This window comes from Passer domesticus, chromosome 1 (assembly GCF_036417665.1).
Source record: "Passer domesticus isolate bPasDom1 chromosome 1, bPasDom1.hap1, whole genome shotgun sequence".
NCBI lineage: Eukaryota > Metazoa > Chordata > Aves > Passeriformes > Passeridae > Passer > Passer domesticus.
This window is the reverse complement of record NC_087474.1, coordinates 149,213,423-149,226,140: the sequence shown is the minus strand read 5'-3', so window position 1 is coordinate 149,226,140 and position 12,718 is coordinate 149,213,423. Positions and strand designations below refer to the sequence as shown.

The 12,718-nt window shown below is 40.0% G+C and overlaps 1 long non-coding RNA gene across 1 annotated transcript in view; it reads right to left on the bottom strand.

Annotated features, from left to right (window-relative positions):
- Window positions 1–12,718, bottom strand: part of LOC135284366 (uncharacterized) — a 97,354-nt gene that overhangs the window by 17,115 nt on the left and 67,521 nt on the right. Inside the window, exons 3-4 of the long non-coding RNA XR_010349775.1 lie at window positions 9,413–9,494; window positions 8,466–8,633 (exon numbers count right to left, since the gene is read on the bottom strand). This is a non-coding gene — a long non-coding RNA (uncharacterized LOC135284366). The remainder of the gene's footprint in view (window positions 1–8,465; window positions 8,634–9,412; window positions 9,495–12,718) is intronic.

Sequence of the window (12,718 nt, the reverse complement as noted above, 5' to 3'; positions counted from 1 at the left end):
TGTTTTCAGAAAACAAATGCATCCCCTTCTCTGACATCCAGTGTAATACAGACCCCAGTACTGAGCCCAGTAATTTGTTTTTGACTACAGCATATCTACCAGAAAAGAAGCCAATTTTTTATCAGAAAACATCAAGCCTTAGAAAATGCATCACTTCCTTGGTGCCTAATAATCAGTCCTGGACATTTATTTTGGACCATAATTTTGAGAAATAATATTCAGGACTAAATTCTGCAGTCCTTCACCAGCCAAAGGAATGTGGCATTAAGCCCTAATATACTTTATAAAGAGCAACAGAAAGACCAGCTGCCCTTCTTAGATTCTGGTATTAAAAGCACTGTGGTAAAGCAGAAATCGGCATATGATGCTTAAAGAACTTAGAAGCATTTTCAGCTTCTCTTTTTTATGCAGACATTAATAGATTCTGCTGTAGAATGAACTGCACACACACTACCTTATTGTCTGATTATCTTGAGGTACATGATTGCTTGAAAGTCATACTAATGTTATGTTAATGATTGGAGAGTTGATTCATGTTGATTACAAAATAGAACAGTATTAAAAAAAAAAGCAAGAGAAACAGTAAAAATCAAAAAAACTTGACTATGCCTTTTAACTATTTATGATGTAAGTTAAAGCTTGGGTTAACATTCAAATGTCAAATAAATCTTCTCATTCTATAAAAAGATTGAATTAATTGCCTGTATTTATTCTAGCAATTATTCAATGTATTTCCAATATAGGTTGTATAGTATAATTGTTACTTTCATAAATAAAATATTTTTGATAAGATTATGACTAATTCATGGTATTTCTCACCAGCACTTTTACTTTGAAGCCATAAATCTGCACATTTTGAAGGCTGTTGTTCTAATGTCACCAGCCTGATTTCCAAGAGGGAATTTGCCATGGAGCACGTGTGGAGTGCAGTGTGTACCTGAGGTGGCTGGGGCTGGTCTCTGCTCTGAGAGGCAGCACAGGGCACAGGCAGCACTCAGAGTTTCTGCCAGCAGCTGCTAGATCAATTCAGTCAAAGCACTTCCTTCCCTTTTTCCTCAGCTTCCTGATTTACAAAACAGGAATAGCAATCCAACTTCCTTTTGGGAAGCACTTTGAAGTTTTTGGCCAAAGTACTTTAGTACATTACACAGGAGCTGATGTTTTCCAGCCCTCCTGTCCACTGGAAATTATCACCCTGCACAGCTTGGGAAGCAGAGGAGGATAGGTCCATGGCCTTCTCCTGCTCCTCATCAGTGCTCTTTGTCAAGCCCCCTGTGCCCTGGCACAGCTGAAGTGCAGCTGTATGTTTTGTGTCACTGGAAGTTATGGGTAGCAGCCACTGCTGCAGGGACACAGGGGGCAAGGTGAAATGTCACACAGGCTTGCCACAGGTCAGTGACTTAGGAGACAGCTTTCTGAGCCCTCAGTGCTTGTTACCCTGTGTCTGTACTGTGCCCAGTACTGAGCTCCCCAGGACAGGGACATCATTGATAAACTGCAGTAAGTTCAGTGCAGGTTGGTTTGGGCTGGAGTGGTGTCTGAGACACCTGGGCTGGGTGGGCAGACAAGGGACGGCTTTGGCAGGAGGACCTAAGGTCACACCCAATACCTGTAGAGAGGTTTCCAAGAAAATGGTTCCAGGCTCTTCACAGTGCTGCTTGGTTTGATGACGAAAGACTCCAAGTTGAAAGGGGAGAGGTTCAAGGTTCAGGGTTTGGCCTGGATATGAATAGGGACTTCTCCATGAAGACATCTAAGCAGGTTGCCAGGACAGTGCATCCTCCCTCCATCCTGAGGGAGTTTCAAGACTAAACTAGGCAAAGTCCTGAGATGCCTGGCCTGACCTTGGAGCTGCCCCTACTTTAAGCAAGGGGTTGGGGTAGAGATATGAACTCTCCTGTCATCCTTTCTGAAGCAGGTGCTGACAGCTCCACCTGCACTGCGTGGAGGCTCATTCTGTCTGTGAACCAAACACATCCATCCTGACGCCAGGCACAAATAGCTCAGCAGCAGCTGGTACTGAGTACCCAAAACATCAGAGCCCTTCCGGTGACTGGGTCACTCTCCTTAACGTGTTTGTGGCCGCTTAGAAAAAGGTTTCAGCAGAAAAACAGAGTATGAAACAGTTCGTATTGAAAGTCTTCTCAAACAAATTAATATTTCTAATAACATTTCTTGCTTTTCATTAATAGTAAATATATATTTTGAGATCTCTGTCAAAAGAAGAAAACATGTTAAAAGAAATATTCTTGGTCTGTTTTGAACATTTTTAAAAACACAGATTTTTTTAGTCACCTCTGATAGACAGATGGTCCTGAAAAAAGTCCTACAAATTATGAATTCTAAATAAAAGTTTTAAAAAGCATTTTAAAAATGCCATGAATTGGCTTATATTGGCAATATTTCAAGTTATAAATCATTTCCATAGCAGACTAATTTGGGTTTTAGAGCATCTGTTTGCAGAGATCAAATGTGATGCAAAACCTACAATAATCAGAGGTGCAGCAGGGAGGAAGGACCCCTCCTCTTCTGTCTGCTAATAAGCTTCATTTTGGCCAAGAATCAGGTTTCTTTCAGTGGGAAATACATGAATATTTAGCAGAACTTTTCTAGGAGGCAGAAAATTCTTGTCAGACACATGCTGCCAAACATGTCCTGATGCACAAGCTGTTGTGAATCTGTCTATTTAAAAAATAGGTCTGAATTTGTTTCTTATCAAGAGTTAGGATGGTGAAGAGGAAACAAAGCTACTGAAAGTTGTTGATGAAATATGGTATTACTGGGGCTTTGTTGCAAATGCCACTTTTCTCTGGAGTGAACACAATTATTTTAAATAAAGTACATTTCCCCCCCCCAACTTTTATTTAGCCTAAATTTGCTGCTTCAGCTTTGTTTTGGATGGATGGATGGGATGGATGGATGGATGGATGGATGGATGGATGGATGGATGGATGGATGGATGGATAGTGTGCCACAAATTGTTTCTGCTTCTTTCAGCTATGGAAGAATCATGTTATGCTTTCTAGAATAAATATCATACTTTCTATAATATTTGTCTTGGCCAAATAAATCCAACTTATTCCCCTAAAATAGCACTAAGATTTCTATAATTTATCAAACTGCCTAGAGGAAAATAACCTTGTAGTTACATTGTCACTAAATGAAGGAGAGATGCAGGCCATATTTCTGAGCTTTGGTACATGACAATACTCTATGGTTTAAGTGTAAATACAGCCTGTGGCATGTTTTTGTCATAGGCCAGAGAGTCCTGCCCCAGAAGATGCTGAACACAGGTGCCATAGATATATGGAACAGGAACTAGCCTGGTCTGGGGGATTGCAGAGTTTAGGTGTGATCCCCATCATCAGAAGATAGTCAGATTGAAGAGTCCTGGATTTTTTTAATAGATTAAATACAAGCTATCACTACCCCGCTGAGAAGCAAAAGGCAAGTCAGCTTACTTGTTTACCTGACATCATGTGGGATCTTATTCTCTCAAGAGATCCTTAGATGTCATTCAGTTCTGCAGTTTTCACACCTTTCTTTTTTCTTCCACACATTTTCTAAGTCCTTTAGTCATGTGCAGGAAGCAAGAAAAAATGCTAACTGGGGTTTGGGACCCATATGATTAATACTTCCATTGCTTCTTCTACAGCATTCCTGCTGGGCTGACTGTCTTCAGTTTGGACACACTCTGTAGAAATTATATGGTTACGAGAGGACCTTCTTTTGGCTGCTTCTCACAAATATCAGTGAGAACAGGAAGCATTAAAAGCTTGCTCATGATCAGTGCTGCTTTATATAACCCAAGGGAGTAAAGTCTGGAATCTGACATTATCAGACACATTATTAGAAATTACAAAATGCACAGAAAGAGCATGTGAAAGAGTGACAGCTAGCAAGTGAATCACAAGAAATTATATTTTGTAAGTTCCTCTGCCCATATAATTATTTATTTCATAGTCTTTATGAGTAAAAGTAGCACTTCTTTCTATGTCTTGACCCTACAACACTTTGGGGACATACTGCTATATGGAACACTTAGTCATGAAGAACTGAGATGAATGTGGCTAAAAATAGAACAAGTGGGCAGCTTGCTCTAAATTAAGTATGAGCTTGTGGCCTGTATCTGCTCCCCAAAATTGCTCTTAAGTTTTCCATGCTGATTCTTGCTAATGAATGCAGCTTATAGGCTGAACTTATCCAGAGTTGATGCTGAAGATACCAGTGAATTCTGTCTGTGCTCAGTCTTCACTGCCTTCCTAAGAGCTGGTCCTGACCTGGATTCTGCCACCATCTATAATACCTGGATAATCATGACAGCACTGTGAGATGTATTAGGAGATTGCTCAGCATTGAAAGAGAAAGTCTGTGAAGATCATAGGAGAGGGCTTCTCCTTCAGGAAAGAAAACATTTGCTAACAGAAATATAAAAGAATTGCACAGTACACAAAACGCTTATTTCATGCTTATACTGTACAGAAATAGACCTTTTTCCCTATAAATGACTGTTGCTGTTCACTGCCTATGGAGGGAGGCTCAGTGGCCATCTCAGATCATGGTTCATAGTTTAATTCAGGTTGGAGGGGTCTCAGGAGGCCATCTAGTCCAACATTTTGCTCAAAGTAGGGACAATTCTGAAACAAAAGCAACCCAACAGAAGAGTTTATCCCACAATTAGCACAGCCTTTCCTGACTTTTGTAGATTATCAGATTTGGTCAAATGTGTAAAAACATGCACTCTGAAAGCCTTGTCTACACAAGACAGTGTGATGTAACCAAAATCTTTGTGATTTTACTTATTGTAGTCTAAGTATTATTCTATTTTGTTTGATTTGATTTATGTTTCTTGGGAAATTTTACTCACAACCGTAAAGCTGAAACTTCTGTTTACTAGCCTGTACAAAGAAAATTTTACTTAAATTGTGGTAATAAATTGATTTAATCAAACAGGGAGAGAAAAACATGACACTTTTATGTTGGCCTATGCCAGATCAGTCTCACATGATTTACCATAAGATAAGTCAAGTGAATTTACAGCACTTTTTTTCCATGAGGTCTGCCCTGGGCAAATCCTTGCTTTGCAGTAAGCATGAGGTAGCTTAAGCCTGCAGTGTCAGAGTCATTAGTTATACTGCATTGGCCACAGGGCATGAGAGGAAACTGGACAGATAATGTAAGATAATTAAGTGTAAACTCATGTCCTAGGTATTCAAAGCTTTTAGATGTATATATAAAGTGCCCAGGACTGCTTTCTAGGTAAGCCAGGGGCCTGTGTTATGTCCACACAAAGACACCCTGGACTTGTGAAGTGAACTGTGAAGTGAATGACCAAAATGTCAGCCTGATTTTTTAAACTGTTGGAAAACTCCATTAAGAATGTGTTTTCAGAATAAGGGTGATTCCAATTTGATTTAGTAACACCTCCTTCATATTTTTGTTCAGGTAGGACTTTAAGACAGTTTACGTCTTGCACACTGGAAGTGCGACCAAAATGTGCTCACATGATCACAGCAGTAGGATATGGGATTGCCCTCTGCAGGCACTGGAGAGGGTGCTGAAGATACCACCTGCTGCAAAGTAAATGAAGCTGAGGTAGTGGCAGGTGTGCCTCTGGACATGCACTGTCTCTGCACAGGCCAGAACCAAAATCCCTGCCTCCCACTGCCAGCACCCACTTAGCTCAGGCTGAGCAAGCAGCAGGCTGTTGGCTGCATTATGCCCCTCTGAGCACCTCCAGCATGACAGATGCACAGGCTGCATGTATGTTGTACCCGTGGTAGAACAGAACATGCTGTACATGCAGCAAACCCATCTTAGCCAGGAATCACAGAAGTCGGGTGTGCAAGTAAGACAACAGAGGGTCCTGGCAGCAGAGGAGAGAGAAGAGAGATTTCATCATGGAAAGAAGCCTAAAAAAGCTGTAAATAAGATAACTCACTGCACAGCACATCCCTTTGTGGCCAGATGAGCATTACTGTGGCTGCTCTGCCAGTATTCTGGCATTGGCATATAGTTCTGTAACCACAGGGGGAAAAGAGTGTGAGCCTGCAGTGCCTTGTGCTGGGTGCAGCTGTCACAGTGCATGGTCCTCTTGGCCCACTGGAAGCAGTTTACTCTTTTCCTGACAGACTGTTTTATACATACTGCAAGATGACAGCATGATCACAGGCAGCTGCCAGATCCATTCATTTCAATTTTTATTATTATTAGTCTTTAATTCTAGTAATTAATTACTTGATGGTCATTTGGCTTAAAACAATTCCAGTTCTAAAACACATGCTGTAATCAACTGGATTCATCCCACAGAGAATGAATCACCTGCCCACCCCCAGCAGGGTGTACTCCCCCAGCAGCCTGACAGATCTCACATGGGTGTCTTTACCTGCTGGGGAGCCTGTGTTGTCCTCAGCTGCCAGCTTGGTCCCTCTCTTGCTTTATCACTGCTTTGATTGCCACTTATGTTCTTAATTAAATTAAAGGAGTGTGAGGTTCTGGCCAAATTAATCATGGCTGGGAATCAGCGCTCATATTTCTCTTGCAGCTTTGAACTCTGTCTAATCTCTCCCGTTCTCACTATAATATCTGAGATGTGATGAGGGCTTTGTAAGTACAGAGACAGATTGCAAAGTTAATGGGCACATATGGGTGTTTTTTCTCAGCCATTATTCTCTCTGTAATTGTGGTGGAAAGAATCTGTCAGCAGAAATGCACTCCTCAGTAATACATTGCTGTAGCATGTTGGTAAATGTTGGGGAGAGTGCTGGTCTCTGCAAGTGTGTTCTGCACACGTGATAGATCACTCCATACCCTTTGTTTGTTTGGTTTTTTTAAACAACTAACCAGTGAAAAAGTAATTTGGAAATATATCTGGCATTGACTTCATGAACTGTGGAAAGCTTTCTGATCAACCCAGTGCTGAAATACAAGAAAAAGCTTATTATCCTTGTGGGTTTCTTCCTGTGAATTTTGGGTGATACTCTATGCATTAACAAGCAAAGCCCCGGGAAACTCAGCATCATTGCATGGGACACCTGTATCCTTTTGTTTTCCAGCCACTTCCTCAAATCTGTTACTTCTCTATTTCAATCAGCATAGCCAGGCAGGTATAAAGCTAGAGTCTTAACCACCTGTAACAATTACATATGTTTCATAAGATTAGGCAGGAAACACTTCATAAATTCCAGTAGTTAACACTTGTTTTTAATTGAATTGCTCCTGAAACTTGAATGGAACTGGTATTTCTCTGCTCTGAAGGTTGCTTTACCCAAAACACAGCTGCATAACAACAAACAGATGTTTTCCAAGGGAGATAAGGCCACATTTCCAGTATTGGTTAAGTGATGTCTCTATTTTGTACATTTGTCATGTACTTTTGCATCTAAAATAGTTGGAAAAAACCTTTGGTTTGATTCACCTACATTGAATCCCTTGGCATTAGCAGAAGTTTAAAAAGATCATGCAATTGGCTCAAGTTTAATGCATATTAAATAATTTGATCTTGATTTGTCATCTTGACCACAGGCAGAACAAGTCATCACATATCAGGGACACATATATTTCTAAGAAAAACAGAAAAGGAGCTAATGGATCATTCCTTAGATCCATTTAGGTTAAAAAGCATGCTATGCTGTAGGACTGTATGCTAGCAGAGCAGCTTTTACCTGTTTGTATGAGGAAAACTACTAAAACAGCTTGCCCAGGAATATTGTGCTTTAGAAGACTTGCTTCTAGACTGATGATAAATAGTTCATATTGATTTAGAAATAGGTGAGGCATTGCAAGATGCTCCCACCTTTATACCTGTTGCCATAGAAATTATATGCTTTGCTTTCTCACCTACTTCAGCACCAGGTCAGCCAGGTTAATGCAAACCAGGCTCATCAATGCTTATTCAGGTAAAATACTTGAATAGCATTATCCATGCAAATATCAATCTCGGTCCCTTTTATGATTCCAGCTGTGGAAGTAACAGCAGCAGCCAACAGCCAGGGTTATTTACTTCTTCAAGAGTTACAGCTCCATCAGAAAGCACTGTCTGTCTTTGCCCTGATACAAGTAGACTGTAATCCAGCTGGCATCATCCTGTGCTGCTGCTGCCAAACTTCTGAGAGGGAGGGGCTGCATATTTTAAAAACCTTGTCTGCACATGTCAGTTTATTTAGTATATGTTAAGTCATTTATTTTAATCAAATAGATCAATGAAACTCTTGAGAGTTTATTCAGGCACACCTGTTTTGTTTTTTTTCTTTTAAGCCTATGTTATTTGGAATCAAAGCCAAAAAAGCCATTCTTACACCACAGTAAGTCTGTTCAAGAGGAGAAGAGGCCTCTTCCAAGGATTGTCCTATTATTATATTCATGCAGTAAAATTCAGACAGTAAAATTCAGACAAGCCACAACTCATTGCAAACAGGAACATACAAATGCTGAAAGGCTAGAAGGAACAGTCTTATGTTACTTACATAGGAAGAGAATACTCTGGAAAAGTATGTTTCAATCCACAACTCTGATAGTCCTCAAAAACTGGTTGTTTTCAGAGGAGATGAGTTAAAAGAAGAGCCCAGCAGCAGAGCCAAGCTTGTAACTTCTGCAGTTTTGTTTGTAACTGCCACCCATGAGTTAACTGCAAACTGAAGAGAACTGAAGAGAGTTTTTTTCCCAACTCTAACGGCTATAAGGTCACTGTTGAATTTATTCGTGTTAAATTCAACACTAATTTTGCTTTAGTATTTAGCAAAAAGGTAAGAAATTCTCCATTTAAGGAACTCCGAAGCCCAGTGAAATGCATTCCCATTTAACATAACTCTATTAAAAATTTAAGTCTTCAGAAATTGTTTTCCACTTAAAGTTCTGAGTATGTTTGTTAATTCTACACAGATGCTGTACATTCTGCTCCATTAAACCAGATTTCCTCCAATGGAATTTTAATATTTCTAGACCATTTTATAAAACTGTGTGAAATGTTTGAAGGATGCATCATCTAGCATCATGCAATGCTGAATAATGGCCAGTTAGATAGGTTAGGTTGTGGCACCATTACCACTTCCTGGAATTTGAATAAAATTTCAATCACCATTTGACTGATCCCCAAATGCCACAAATATAAAATGGATTCTAGGCAGATCTTGATTGTATCCCTGCTGAAACAGCCTCTTTGAAATGCAACCTCTTTTTCCAACCAGGTGTCATATCTCGGTTATCTATATATTTTCATCAACCATGTAACTTACAGTGGTTCCTTTGGATCATAGGTCTTTGCTCAAGACATGGTCCTGTGAAATGTCTTGAAAGCTTCATCAAAATGAGAAATTGATGTGTACAGCTTCCCTCTGTTATGCTCTCTCTGCTGTTGCAGTTGACTGTATTTGTTCCCAAAAAAAAAGACATGTTAGCTAACTTTATTACTTACTGTTTTCTGTCCTTCTTGCTTTTCTCCTGCCTTCCTTTTCATGATGTCAGCCTCTAATCCACTACCATGTCCCAGAGAGCTCCTGCTGGTCCATAAAAGGTTTTGTGTTAATTCAGTGAATGCTCAAGGCCATACTCACTTGCATAAATAGCTTTTTCAGCACAGTCTTTCCTTTTAGACCAGACTGTAGGTATTGAGTAGGAGTCAACAGAAGGCACATGAGGTTGGACTACCTGCAGTCCTCTCAACTGTGCCCTCTGCTTCTTGCCCTGAGGTAGTTCCCAATCTATAGTCCAGTCACCACCAATATTCAGGCTAACACAAGCACCATAACCACGTCAAAAAATATGGAGGTGAATAATGAGTTTGAGGCTTTCTCCATCTGTTCTCTGAAACTCCAACCAAACTTAATCTTCCCTTCCTCATTTATTGTGGCAATCAAATCTCTAATTTCACTTCTTCTCCCTGACAAGTCTATTTTACTTCACTTGCTTGAGCTACCAGAACTGAAAGCAGGTGGTTGCTACAACATGTTTTGGAGTGGTTCAGAGCACTTTACATCCTCTATCTAAATGTACTGTGCAATGATGAAAATTTGAGTCTGTGTTGTTCTCAAACCTTTAATCAGTTCTATCTGTGAGCTAGAAGAGGATTCCCTTCATTTTCTTTCCTAGACCAACACAGGTCTTAATGAATTCAAGATGTGTATATTCTAAGTCAGTAGGGACACTAGGATAATGGGAATTACCTAATTGACACATACCACCACCCACACACTTCATAAAATCCAGTCTCAAATTTACTAGCATTCAATTCAGAAGCAGGCTTTTCCCAGTGTAGCTCCATGTAAAACTGCTACACCTTTCTGGTCCAGTGTTGCACAGCTACGGGTCTAGTCTTGTGAGGTACTAAGCCCATACATATAGTGGAGGAGGCAGTGATCTCTGCCTGCATCTACAGGTCTAAATTCAGTGTGCTTTTTGCCTGAGGAAAGACTATTATATTTTATTTTACTTGTCTTAATAAAAATTCTTTGAAGTGCTAATTATCCTTCTGCTGCCACTTGTTGGTATATGCAGCATGTACTTCTCTGTGATATTTCTGTCTTATCTGTTTACTATTTTCTAGTGAGTGGCTTACTATGAGCAATTCATTCCTTCATTTGCTCTTTTACCTCCTTGTAACAACATTTGAGTTCAGGGTGGAAACTTCCACTTCTCTGCTGGAAGAGATCAGACAGTTGACAGAATTTTTGCCAAGGTACACAGAATTTCTACACAGGCTTTTTCTACCTACTTGGCTATTTGTAGCCCACTTGGTCCTCTCATACTTTTGTCAAGGTACAATTGGTACCTTCAGAAATGTTGCTTTTTTTTAGATTTGGTGTTGAGACCAGGTTTCAAACCCACCCCCCCCACAAATTCTGTTAGCTGAGCTACATGCCAGAGTGCAGCATATTTTAGCAACTGTCTTTTATGCACTTCATTAAGTGTAAATGTAACAAGTATCTCAGTGTTCTCCATAATGAAAGGATTCTTTGAGTATTAAATACTCTTTTGGTTGTTTTTAATCAAGCTTAATATGTGTGAAATTTGTGGGAATGACAGTCCCACAGATTAACAGCAACAACAGGTACAGCCAGAAATCCCAACTTGCCTAACATATGCATACCATACCACCACTTTCCTTACCCCTTGGCCTACTCAGAAAGCCTTGTTGATCAATTTTGCTCTCATGGACATTGAATTGGAGTACTCCCTGTTGTCTTTCAGCGATGATATCCACAGGTGGCTTTTTGATATCAGAACTTAAGAAGAAGATGTAAATACCACTTGGTTCCTTATGCAATTTAATTCACTGTGGAACTTTATGCAATTTAATCCACTGTGCTTTCACAGCTGGAAAAATGAGCAAGACCTTTTCACAATCAGACAGTGCCATGTTAGCCATCCACAAGTAATGTGGGGGGCTAACTTGTCAGTTAGATAATCAGATTTTAGCAAAAATCTCCCATCTAGGGTTATCTTGAAGCAAAGACGCAGAGCAAGTGGGACAGGTTATAGGTTTGTTTCAACTTCACTTAAAACAATAGGCTTGAGGTGTTATTTGCCTGTTCATTTCAAAGGGTTGTTAACTAGATGGCCAGTGCTGATAAATGTCATCACACTATGTCCTTTTTACAGTATGTTCCAGATCAAAAACCTGGACTGAGCACATGTACCCTTCTTGTGTTGCCTGCTTACAGAGCAATTATGTCCTGGGTACATTTTAGCCACTGCAGAGCCAGGCAAACCCATCTTAAGTCAGCTGTCCCAGAGGAATTTTTTTCAGGTTGACTTGGGAGCACTCAAAAAGCATGGCAAAGGTGAAGAACAGGAGAGATGGGGAATCCTAGGGAACTCCAGCAGAGAGGAATACAGGCAGGAACATCCAGCAGTGCATGTCACAGTTTTCCTATGACATGACCCAGCTGAGCGTTCATCTCCCCAAGGGCTGCACCCAGCTGTGCAGGAGAAGCAGGTTATATTTACAGCCTATTCAATGCTGTAGCTGGTCTTATAAAACTGCTTACAGACATAATGGGCTGACAAATATATTCCAAAGACTGTACAACAACATCGCTTAAAATGACTCATGACTGCCATGTAAATCAAATGCAAAATCCATTTTAATGCTCTGAACTGTATTTCCTTTTTTTTTTTTATTCTTTCCCATTTCTTCTTCACTTTTTACTCTTTTCACACCTTGCCATAGCAGTCTCCTAGACACAGGGACATCTTTGGTTGTTTACTCACTCAGTAGACTTTCATGTATCTCCTTCCCTGGTGAGATAGATAGATAGATAGATAGATAGATAGATAGATAGATAGATAGATAGACAGATAGATGTATATATATATATATATATAGATAAATATATTTTGTATAGAGTTTGTATATAAATTTGAATTGAAGATGAAGAAGAGATATTACTTTTCCAGACATAATTCAATAATGAACATGAATAGCTTTCAATACTTGAAATGCACTAAAATCCACAAATTTCTTTTTTTTTTGGTCATGCCCTCTCTCATCCATCCCAGTGGTTTCCAGTTTTTCCCATCTGTGCTCTCCCTTCCCTGAAAGCTCCAGGTCTGTTCTTTCCCTCTCTCACCACACAGATGCTTTAAGTAAAACTCGTGGTTTTTCTACACACCTGGCAAGCTTCTGCTTAGGTTTTAAAAACAGAAGGGGGGGGGGGGGGGGGAAGCTCAGGAAGTTGTTTTCACTCCCAAATTCTTTGAATTCAAGGAGTAGGAAAGAGAT